The sequence below is a fragment of the Telopea speciosissima genome, chromosome 5, assembly GCF_018873765.1.
Source record: "Telopea speciosissima isolate NSW1024214 ecotype Mountain lineage chromosome 5, Tspe_v1, whole genome shotgun sequence".
NCBI lineage: Eukaryota > Viridiplantae > Streptophyta > Magnoliopsida > Proteales > Proteaceae > Telopea > Telopea speciosissima.
In genome coordinates, this window is record NC_057920.1 from 57,505,938 (window position 1) to 57,517,160 (window position 11,223).

Consider the following 11,223-nt stretch of genomic DNA (forward strand, 5'->3'; position numbering starts at 1 on the left):
TTAAGATAAGGATGCTCCTTTATTTAGTTTTTTGTTTTTTTTGGATTGAAAGGTCAACAAGAATATATTAAAAAAATTAACACTGAAAGATCTGAAAATCAGGTCCCAAACATTAAGACCAAAAAGGGAGTACTTATGTTGCTGATAACTATTGGAATCTCTTGCAGAAAAATGATTCTGGATCAAGTTTAGAGAGAAATTTAGGAAAAACTAATGGCAAATTGGATGCTTTGTGTGTCGAAGATGTTCTGCGGAGGTGCTCCTCTGATCAACCAATATTGAGTATGAGGTTTTTCATCTGGACTGGCCTTCGATCATATTATAGACATAGCAGTTTGATGTATAACAAAGCTAGTCAATTATTTGAGATTGATCGTAAGCCACAATTGCTGAATGATGTTTTAGAAGTATATAGAATTTATGGTTCTTTGGTTACTGTGAAATAAAGTGATTTTAAATCTCTTTAAAGAGGTAAAACTCGCAGAAGAGGCTTTAGGGGTATTGAAGAAAATGGGTAGTGATTGTTCACCAAATACAGTTACATACACATCTGTGATACAGAGTTTCTGTAAGCAGAGGAGGGCAACAGAGGCACTAGGGTTTTTGGATCGAATGATAGCTCATGGATGTCGTCCAAATCGAGTTACAATTAGTACTTTGATTAAGGGTTTTTGTGTGGAAGGTTGTATAGAAGAGGCTTATAAGCTTGTTGATAAAGTGATTGTGAATGGGAGTGTTTCAAGTGCCACATGCTAGAGTTCTCTTGTAATTTTTGCTTGCTGAGGATCAAGAACATAGAGGATGCAGAGAAACTCTTTAGAAAGATGTTAAATAATGGAATGCAGCCTGATGGGTTGGCTTGTAACTGTATGATGAAAGAGATTTGATTGGAGGGAAGAGCCTTGGATGGATTTGGTTTATACTGTGAAATGGAGAAGTTCAATTCTTTAGATTCTGTTGACTCTGATTTTTACCTGCTGAAGATGTGTTTTTTTGTTGATCTCTGTGATCTGTGTATGATGGGTAATTTTTTTTTTTTTTTAACTTTGTGATCTCAGTGTATGATTTTTAGAGGTGGATATTGTTTGATCTTTGTGATCTCTGTGATTTTTTTTTTTGAACTTTGTAATCTCTATGTATGAATTTTCCACACACACTTTACCCCCTGCTCATCTAGAAACGCCAGAACAGGTTTACCAAGCACGTCAAAAGCGGGTTTCTCAGCATAGAACGGAAAAAACTGTTCTGTTGTATCTCAGTACAGAAATAGCACAGAAACAGTAGTAAGGTTATCAAGCGGGCTCGAAAGTGAAAACTTGACCCCATCCCACTCCATGCCACCCTACCTTAATTACCCTATGTCCCTATGGTTTAGCCATAGTAATAAAGGTGAGCTCTTTGGGCCAGTGTATGACTAACCCAAGGATGAACTCCCTTATGCTCATTGACGTCTTTGGATCACAGTAAATCTGAGTTTCTTAGGCCACTACACATAGCCTGGCTCCAAAACGCGTACCAATTGTATCCTATCAAATTGTATTGTATTTCCTTGAATTCTGAATTCTCCAAGAGGAGTATATATACAATGTACAATCTTAAGAGACCTAGTTAATCTAAACTAGGTATGAGAATAAAGAAAATATAGAGTTTACATTGTGATGAGATACAATCTTTGATCATGCAAATCCATATCACATGTTATAATTCTATATCACATGTGATGGTGGAGAGAGGCCAAGAAAGGAAGGGCGAAATACTCTCAATACACCCCCTCAAGGTGGAGCGTCGCTAGGCCGAATCTTCAACTTGTCCCTCAAGAATTCAAAACAAGCAGTAGCCAAAGCCTTGGTGCATATGTCGGCCAGTTGATCATGAGTGGAAATAAATTGAACTTGTAACTGTTTCTTGGCTATTCAATCACGTACAAAGTGGAAGTCAACTTCGACATGCTTTGTGCGAGCATGGAACATCATATTTGTAGATAGGTAAGTGGCGCCAATATTGTCACACCATAGAATCAGCGGGCCATGAAGAGGATGACCAAGTTCAGAAAGAAGAGATTCTAGCCATATGAGTTCGGCAAATGCGTCAGCTAAGGCCTTGTATTCTGCTTTAGTAGAGGAGCGAGCAACTGTTCGTTGCTTGCGAGAGGTCCATGAGATAAGATTTGGAGCAAGAAAAATAGCAAAACCACCGGTGGACTTACGATCAGAACCTTCATCAGCCTAATCGGCATCGAAAAAGGCCTGAAGGGAACGCAAAGAGGAGCATTCAATTAGGAGCCCATGAGTACGAGTACTCTTAAGATAACGTAAAATGCGCTTGACCATCTGCCAATGAGTATCGGAGGGAGCATGCATGAACTGGCAAGAATGGTTTACTGCAAAGGAGACATCAGGGCAAGTGAGAGTCAAATATTGGAGAGCACCAACCACAGAGCGATACTGAGTTGAATTAGAAAATGGAACACCCCCTAAATCTTCAAATTTCTAAGTTGTAGCCATGGGTGTCTTTACAAGCTTGCAATCAACCATGCTTGAGCGTTGACGTAAATCAGAAATATAACGAGCTTGAGAGAGAAAAATGCCCCTTGAATGAGAAGTAACTTCAACACCCAAAAAAGAGTAGAGATCGCCCAAATCTTTAGTTGAGAACTCTTCGGACAGTGTGTGAAGAAGTGGAGAAATAACCCCAGCGTCACTACCAATGACCAATATGTCATCAACATAAATCAAAATATAGCAAACATGACCACCAGAATGCCGAATAAATAAGGAGGTATCCATCTTCGATGGATGAAAACAAAGCTTAAGTAGAAAATCTGACAAACGATGAAACCACGCCTGTGGGGCTTGCTTGAGACCATAAAGTGAACGGTGGAGGCGACAAACATGGTGGGGATGTGCAGAATCAATGAAACCTGGGGGTTGAGACATATAAATCTCTTCTCTGAGCACACCGTGAAGGAATGCATTTTGAACATTCAACTGCCTGATAGGCCAACCTTGAGAAACCGCAATAGAGAAAACACAGCAGATAGTGGTAGGTTTGATAATCAGACTAAACGTCTCTCCATAGTCAATTCCATGCTATTGATGGAAGCCCTTAGCCACAAGACGCGCTTTGTAGCGCTCAAGAGTACTGTCAGCCTTATGCTTGATGTGATACACCCATTTGCACCCAATCGAATTCATCTGAGGAGACCGTGGAACAAGGGACCAAGTGCCATTTCTTGCAAGTGCATTGAATTCTTCTAACATCGTTGTGCGCCATTCAGGGATCTTAGATGCCTTTGAAAAACAAGTAGGCTCAGACAAAGTGGTGTTAGTATTTAATGCATGGGGAAGATTTGGGCATGGCCGAAGTTGCATAGAGGAAGATGGGACACAGTTGGGCACTTGGGGCATTGAGGCGGTGCTAGGTGGAAGGGTTTAGAGTTCGGCCAAGGAGCGGATACGAGTGGTGGACTAGAGGTAGGAGTGGAGGAGGCCATGGATGTAGGTGAGGTCGGCAAGGGAACGGGTGACATGGGTCAGGGATTTGGGGTAGGCGAGTACAACAGGGAGGGAGAAGGGGAGGCAGGTAAGGGTAGACCGTAGGGAACGGGTGGTGATGGTGATGGCGGACTAAGAGGAGTAAAAGCCCATGGTATGGGCAGCGAAGGCATAGATGATGGTGGTGGTCCTAAAATGGAGATGAAAAGAGGAAAGGATTCCTCATCAAAACGAACATGACAAGCAACAATTAATCTATTGGTGGAGAGGTCAAGGCAGCGATAACCAGTGTGGGATGAGCTATAGCCTAGAAAAGCACACCGTGATGATTGAAAATCCGTCTTATGCTTATTGTAGACGCAGGTAAGGAAAGCATAAATAACCAAAAACCTTGAGAAAAGAATAGTCGAGCGGCTTGTGGTAAACAAGTTGAAATGGAGAAATGCCTAAAGAGACAAAAGAGGGCATTCGAATAATTAAATATAGGGTAAAGTACACGTACCCCCCTATAATGCACCCAATATTCCTTGTACCCCCCTAATCGGCTCAATATTCCACGTACCACCCCTGCTTTACACCCCAAATGCCAGATAGGTCCAATCCGTTAAATACTACTGCTAGATGCCAAAATTTTGACCATTTTACCCTTTGCTCCATTTTCTTAAATCTAAAAAGACTTAATTACCCTCACTTATTTGTTGCCCTAAACTAATTGAAAATGACCATTTTACCCTTTGTTTTATTTTTATAATCGAAAATACCTAATTGCCCTCGTTTATGTAGTACCCTAACCTAATTTGAAAAGACTATTTTACCCCTAAATACTTGTTCCTAAAAACCCCAAAATGCCCTCATCTTCCCCAAATCATCATCTTCTTTTACATACCCACCACCACCACCGCCACCACCACCACTGCCACTTTACCCTTTGCTCCATTTTCTTAAATCTAAAAAGACTTAATCACCCTCACTTATTTGTTGCCCTAAACTAATTGAAAATGACCATTTTACCCTTTGTTTTATTTTTATAATCGAAAAAACCTAATTGCCCTCATTTATGTAGTACCCTAACCTAATTTGAAAAGACTATTTTACCCCTAAATACTTGTTCCTAAAAACCCCAAAATGCCCTCATCTTCCCAAATCATCATCTTCTTTTACATACCCACCACCACCGCCACCACCACCACCACCACCACTGCCACTTTACCCTTTGCTCCATTTTCTTAAATCTAAAAAGACTTAATTACCCTCACTTATTTGTTGCCCTAAACTAATTGAAAATGACCATTTTACCCTTTGTTTTATTTTTATAATCGAAAAGACCTAATTGCCCTCATTTATGTAGTACCCTAACCTAATTTGAAAAGACTATTTTACCCTTAAATACTTGTTCCTAAAAACCCCAAAATGCCCTTATCTTCCCCAAATCATCATCTTCTTTTACATACCCACCATCACCACCGCCACCACTACCACTGCCACCCAACTCGACAATCGACAATCGATAATCGTCGCTGCTGCCGCCGTGAACTGAAGGGAACCCTTTTTGAGTTTTTTTTTTTTTTTGCCATTCTAGTCACCGCCAACCTTTCCGATTCCACCACCAAATCCATGATCATGGCCTTGAATTTCCGCCCTTTCCATTCTCATATGCAAAGCCCTTAACTAGGGCACCCAAGCCCTTGGTTCACCAAGTATAGATATTTTTCCCAAAGTTAACACCCTCATCCAAATCGTTATCCAAGTCATAACCCTTTCCCGTTTCATTCTCGGTTTCTCTCATCTTAAGTAAAACCCATCGCTTCCATTGAAACTTTATCGTGTTTCGCAATGGGCAATTGTTACTTAACCATTATTTTCGATCTTGAACTCCATTCTGCCGCCAAATCGTTTTATAAAGTTACAACAACTTTCCCGTTCAGTCTCGGTTCTCTAATCTTCAACTACAATCCATCACTTCAATTGAAATCCATTTCGACAACCTTGACACAAAAGAATATGAAATTTCGGTGGTGCTCATATTCTATGGGTGTTAAGGAGTCTATCATGCCATGGCGCTTGACATTGAATGAGGAATTTTTATAATCATCGCACCACAAACCTTATTCTCGAACAAACAAATTAAACCCAAAAAAAAAAAGAAAAAGGAAATAAATATAAGAGTCAACAATATGGAGGCGAGCGTAACCCTAATCTCTGGATCTTTCATTTCGGTAGATTAGGGCTTTAAACGCCTCTCTGCTCATTATCAGGAATGGTTCAATACAAAAGCATCAATGATTCTCAGATTTGGGAAGGGCGGCAGTGTTGATGGAGAAATAGGCAAGGGAGGGGATTCGGATGGTGGAATTGGTAGAGGTGGAGGAGTTGGAGGTGGTGCTTGGAGGTGGGGCTTCACAAGTGGTGGTGATGGTGGCGGTGGGTATGTAAAAGAAGATGATGATTTGGGGAAGTTAAGGGCATTTTGGTCTTTTCAAAATTTAACAAATAGGTCAGGGCAATTAGGTCTTTTCAAAATTTAAAAAAGATAGAAGAAGGGCAACAAATAAGTGAGGGTAATTAAGTCTTTTCAGATTTAAGAAAATGGAGCAAAGGGTAAAATGGTCAAAATTTTGGCATCTAACGGTGGTATTTAACGGATTGGACCTATTTGGCATGTGGGGTGTAAAGCGGGGGTGGTACGTGGAATATTGAAGGGTGGTACGTGGAATATTGAGCCGCTTAGGGGGGTACAAGGAATATTGGATGCATTATAGGGGGGTACTTGTACTTTACCCTTAAATATATGGTTGTCTCAAAGGCAAAATGCCAATAAATACGAGCAACAGATCCATGACCAAGAAGGGAGAGTCCAGTGTCAACGATGTTTTAATGACGACGTTCAATGGCTCCCTGCTGTTCATGAATATGTGAAGCAGACAGGCGATGGGAAATTGGTTTCAATCCCCTGTAGATGTGGAGATTGAAAGCACTTGCACAAAGAGGTTGGCAAGCAGCACCAAGTTCGACAGCAATGGATTTCGCGCGCTGCAAAAATTGAGAAACAGATTCCTCCGACTTTTGTTGAAGATCCTGAAGAGCCATTATAAGAGACGTAAGGCAGCTCTTAGAAGGAGTAGAGAATGTCGTGGAGAGAGAGAGCTAGATATCACGCAACTGGTACGTTTCCCAAGCACCAAGGGAAAAACTTGTTTAGTGAGAGAGGAGATTAAAAGACTTTGAATAAGTGAGTCATGACGACGCCAAAGAACAACAGCAGTGGGGTTAGATGGACAGGGTGTTGTGCCATCAAGGTGACCAAAGAGATTTTGTCCATCAAGAAAAGGTTCAATTTGCTTTTGCCAAAAGATAAATTTCTTTGATGTAAGTTTAATGGATATGTAGTGATGAGCGTGACTAAAAGAAGGAGATGGAGATGAAAGTGGAGAGATGGCAGGATCGGTGAGAGTTGCAGCGGTGGAGATGGTGGCAAGGTCATTGGTCTCATCACCCATGATCGATCAAGAAAGGAAGACGTGAAGAAAAAAGAAGAGAGAAGAGAAAAAAAGAAAAGACTCGGTGGAGTGCTAAACGGCAGTAGATACCATATCCAATTATATCGTATTTCCTTGAATTCTGATTTCTCCAAGAGGAGTATATATACAATGTACAATCTTAAGAGATCTTGGAAATTACCTTTACTTAATTAGTTCTCTTTTCTCTAGTAATTTTATTCATCTCATCACTAAAATTCCACTTGCTACATCTGCTCATGAGGATTTTCTCTTTTGTCCTCTCACCAAAAATGGAACTTTGAAAACTAAGACTGCGGCAAGGTTTTTGTCTAATATTGACACAACCTTTTCTCATGATTCTGTCCAAACTTCATCTGGACAATCTCACCCTCTGCAAGTATGGTCTTTGTTGTGGAAATAAAAAAAATGCATCCTAAATTTCGGATTTCCTTTTGAAAATTGTTGAATAAAGATCTTACAACAAAAGACAAGCTTTGTCTGTTCTTAAACATAGATGATAAGTGTGTGTTTTGTCATTTGGAAAGAAAATTTGACTGACATCTTTTTTTCTCCTGTCCTTTCTAAAGAAGGATTTGGGCAGCAGGAATATTAGGGTTACGATCTGAATTTCTGCATGGTTCTTCTTCAATTGAGGCTATTAATGTTTTGTGTACATCCTTTACTTGGACCAAAAAGGATTTGTCTTTTTTCATATTTGTTTGTGCTATTGCATGTTATTTCTTGTGGATTCCAAGGAACATTGTATTGCAATAAAGTCGCCACCTAAACCAATGATGATCATGAAAGGCATTGATAGATGGATTACTAATTTGTACTATCTATCGTCGGGTTATGATTATGTTGTTCCCAGTCCATTATTATCCATATCTGTTTACCAAAACTTTCTTTTTGATAATTGTACTGTCATATGTGATCGAAGCTTTGTTAAAGAGACTAATGAGTATCGGTGGGCATCACTTATTACTTATCATCTGATGTTTGTTGGTGCTGTGATAGAATTCGGTTTTGCAGGAAGCGCTCAGGAATCCGAAGCAAAGACCATACACCAAGGTTTGCAACGAGCGAAGGATCTAAGCGCTACTACAGTAGATGTTTGAACTGATTGCCAAAATCTGGTTGGATGGCTGGAGAACAATAATGGGAACTGGTCATGGGATATCTATACTCTACTTTTAGACATTAAGACTTTATTTAAATGTTTCTCCAATGTGTGGATTCCAAAACAAGATAGAGATCAAATCTCTGTAGCCCACAGCCTAGCCCTAAAGGCTTGAACTGAAAAACTCTATCTCAACATTTCAGATGATGTAGTTTCTGTTCTTTTTTCTTAGTTTTTAATAATGTTTTTTATCATAAAAATTTTAATAAATAAATAAATAATGTCTGGCTCTGCAATTAGGGCACATCCATTAACTACCATTCTTAACTTCCACCGCAAGTGCATGTGCGCCTCATTTTCATGTGAGGGAAAAAGAATGACCGGTTAGCATGGTTCCTCCGCCTAGATACAAATTAATGCATTTGTGCGCAAAAAGAGCGTTCAACCTCCAGTGAAATAAAAAATTACATCCAAACAAATGTCTCTATGCAAAAAAATTTTAGCAACCGTGTTGGTGCAAGGGTTACACTACCGGTTAGCAATCCCTTGCCCTTCATTTTATTATTCTTAAAATCTAAGTGCCAATAGGAGCTGAGTTCTTAGCTATCATTGTTGATCCAATTACGGCTAAAGAAATAGGAAAAAATTTTGCTGCAACCCAGATTGCAGGTGTGTTCCTGCTTTCGGGCTTACAGCCAAAAAAATGGAAATAATTCACTTCTCCTTTGGGTTCACAAATACCCTTTTTGATTATGTTTCTTTGGTTGTGAACCAGGTAGCAGGAACATTCCTGCAACTTGAGTAGCAACAAAATTTCGTCCTGGGCATTCACAAACTGTAGTTGGAATGAGACTTTTGGTCAGCGGTAGTTTTTGTCACCTTTAATTTTGTTCCTTAGTTTTGTCGCCAAGAATAGTGCACCTTGTGTTACTCCAAATTTTGTTCCTTATTAGGCTCCATTTGTTTCGGCGTAAAACTTTACTTTGTAAATGTAAAATTTTACATTTTGAAAAGTTTTCCAACGTTTTTTGTTTCCATAACAAAACAAGCATTGGAAAACTTTTATACATGTCAAATTTTTGCCGAAACAAACAAAGATAATTCCATCGTTCTAAGGGATCTTCCAATCATAACGTGGAATCAGCCGGTGTGGGATGCTCAATCTCATCTAAGGGTGTCAAAACCAACCCGAAAACCAAGCCAAATTAATCGAACCGAACCGAATAAATTCAATTTAGTTTCGATTTTGTTATATGAGCATTTAATTCGGTTTCGGTTTTAGTTCAAAATCCGTCGTTTGAACTGAAACCAAACCGAATACTACACTCAAATCAAAAACCCTATTTCTTTTGTTTTTTTTATGGTGTTACCTTGCCTTTTGGAACTATAATTTTGATGTGTTTCTCTGACTTTATTGATGGGTAAGCTAAAAGATAAGATCTGAAAGTGGAGAACTTACTTGGGATTCTTATTTATTTATTAATATTTCTCGTCCCTTTAAAGTTTTGTGAGTATTTTATTTATACAAATGAAGTTTTTTGAGAACACCACAAGGCAACAACAACAAATTTTTTTTTTTTTTTGGTAACTACAAGACAACAACAATTGACAGCTTAATAGAATGGAACTGTATTGAAGAACCGAATTAGACCCATATTGGAAAACCAAATTAGAACCGTAACCAAATCGAATCAAACAAATTCGGTTTTGATTTCCACTTCCAGAATTGACTCGATTCTCGATTCGATTTCGGATCACATCATCAAGGCATGGAAGAAAACCAAAACCGAATTGATTGACCGAAACCAAACTCATCCAAGATTTTCGTTTGAATACTTTGAATCTTAAGTCTTAATTTTTCGGACCCGGTTTCTTACCGACAGTAATACCGAAGATGGGTTTTCAGATCTCTGTATTTATTGTTAGGGTTAGGTTTAAGCACAAGATTGCTTAAAGCATTACACCCTGAGTATCTAGTTTGGAATACCCAGACTGCTGCCTCCAGCTAGTATTTATAGGAAACTAGGGTTTAGGTCAGATGGAATAATTACTAGATTACCCCTCACAACCTGGACATTAATACAAATAGGATTATATTAGAACATATGAAGGGATATTACATAAATACCCTTACAATCTTCTCTTATGTTCTACATCTATCCACCACACATGTATAGAAACCATTGTTCATTCAGTAATTAAATCAATATAAATTGAATATCAATAATCCAATAAACCAAGTAAGTAATAAGTAAACTTCAAGAAATAAAATTAAGATTTTAGATCAAAACTAAACCCAACAGTAAATCCGAAGTTCCACATGCAAGTGGCTAAACCAAAAGAAATAATCAAAAGGAAAAGTCCTTGCAATCCATGTGACTTTACTCATCAAGTAAGTCATTCTCATCGAGATCCAGATTCAACCGTTCTCCTCCGTCTTCGCCATTCTCTGTAATTTGTCAAATATGAATTTCATAAGATAATATGAATTCAATCATTTACACAATAGTATCTAGTTCAACAATAAGAACTTAGTACATTTCATATATGGCTGAAGGTAAATAATAAAAAAAAAAAAGCATCATCATCAAGTTTCTTTACAAGAACTCGATCCTATATAGTCTCTATCATAAGGACCATACCATGTTTCCATTTGGAATACTGTGTTCGTCATATCAGTCATAGATTTATGTTGTATCATCAAATTTGGAATGGTTCACCATACTATGAAAGACATGTCATCAAATTTGGAATGACATAATGACTAGCATAATATCATTGAAACATATCAGACATTTTTCATATTCCTTTGTGGAATAACAAAATAAGGAGACTTCACATGAAAATTTGCTACACCATCAAGTTTGGAATGGTTTCACAAACCCCCATACTTAGTAACCTAACTAAGTTATCTGAAACATGTAAACTGTCCCGAATGCTTACCAAGGCTAGATGAGATTCGAATAATTCAAAATAATACTGGGTTAGCTTAAGACCTGACTAAATGGTCTTTAACCCCATCTCCCCCCTAGTTTTGAATGTTCGATCTTTGTTCAATCCCTTTGTAAGGGTATCTGCCGTATTATCCTTCGATCTCACATCAATCAAAGTG

General features: G+C 38.6%; 1 non-coding gene and 2 pseudogenes across 1 annotated transcript; 2 read left to right on the top strand and 1 right to left on the bottom strand.

Annotated features, from left to right (window-relative positions):
• Positions 1-10,915, top strand: part of LOC122661868 — a 45,561-nt pseudogene extending 34,646 nt beyond the window's left edge.
• Positions 134-1,284, top strand: LOC122663128 (annotated as a pseudogene).
• LOC122663475 lies at positions 5,508-5,595 on the bottom strand. Its single transcript, XR_006333145.1, has one exon. It is a non-coding gene; the product is annotated as a small nucleolar RNA snoR8a (small nucleolar RNA).
• Positions 10,916-11,223: the final 308 nt, after the last annotated feature.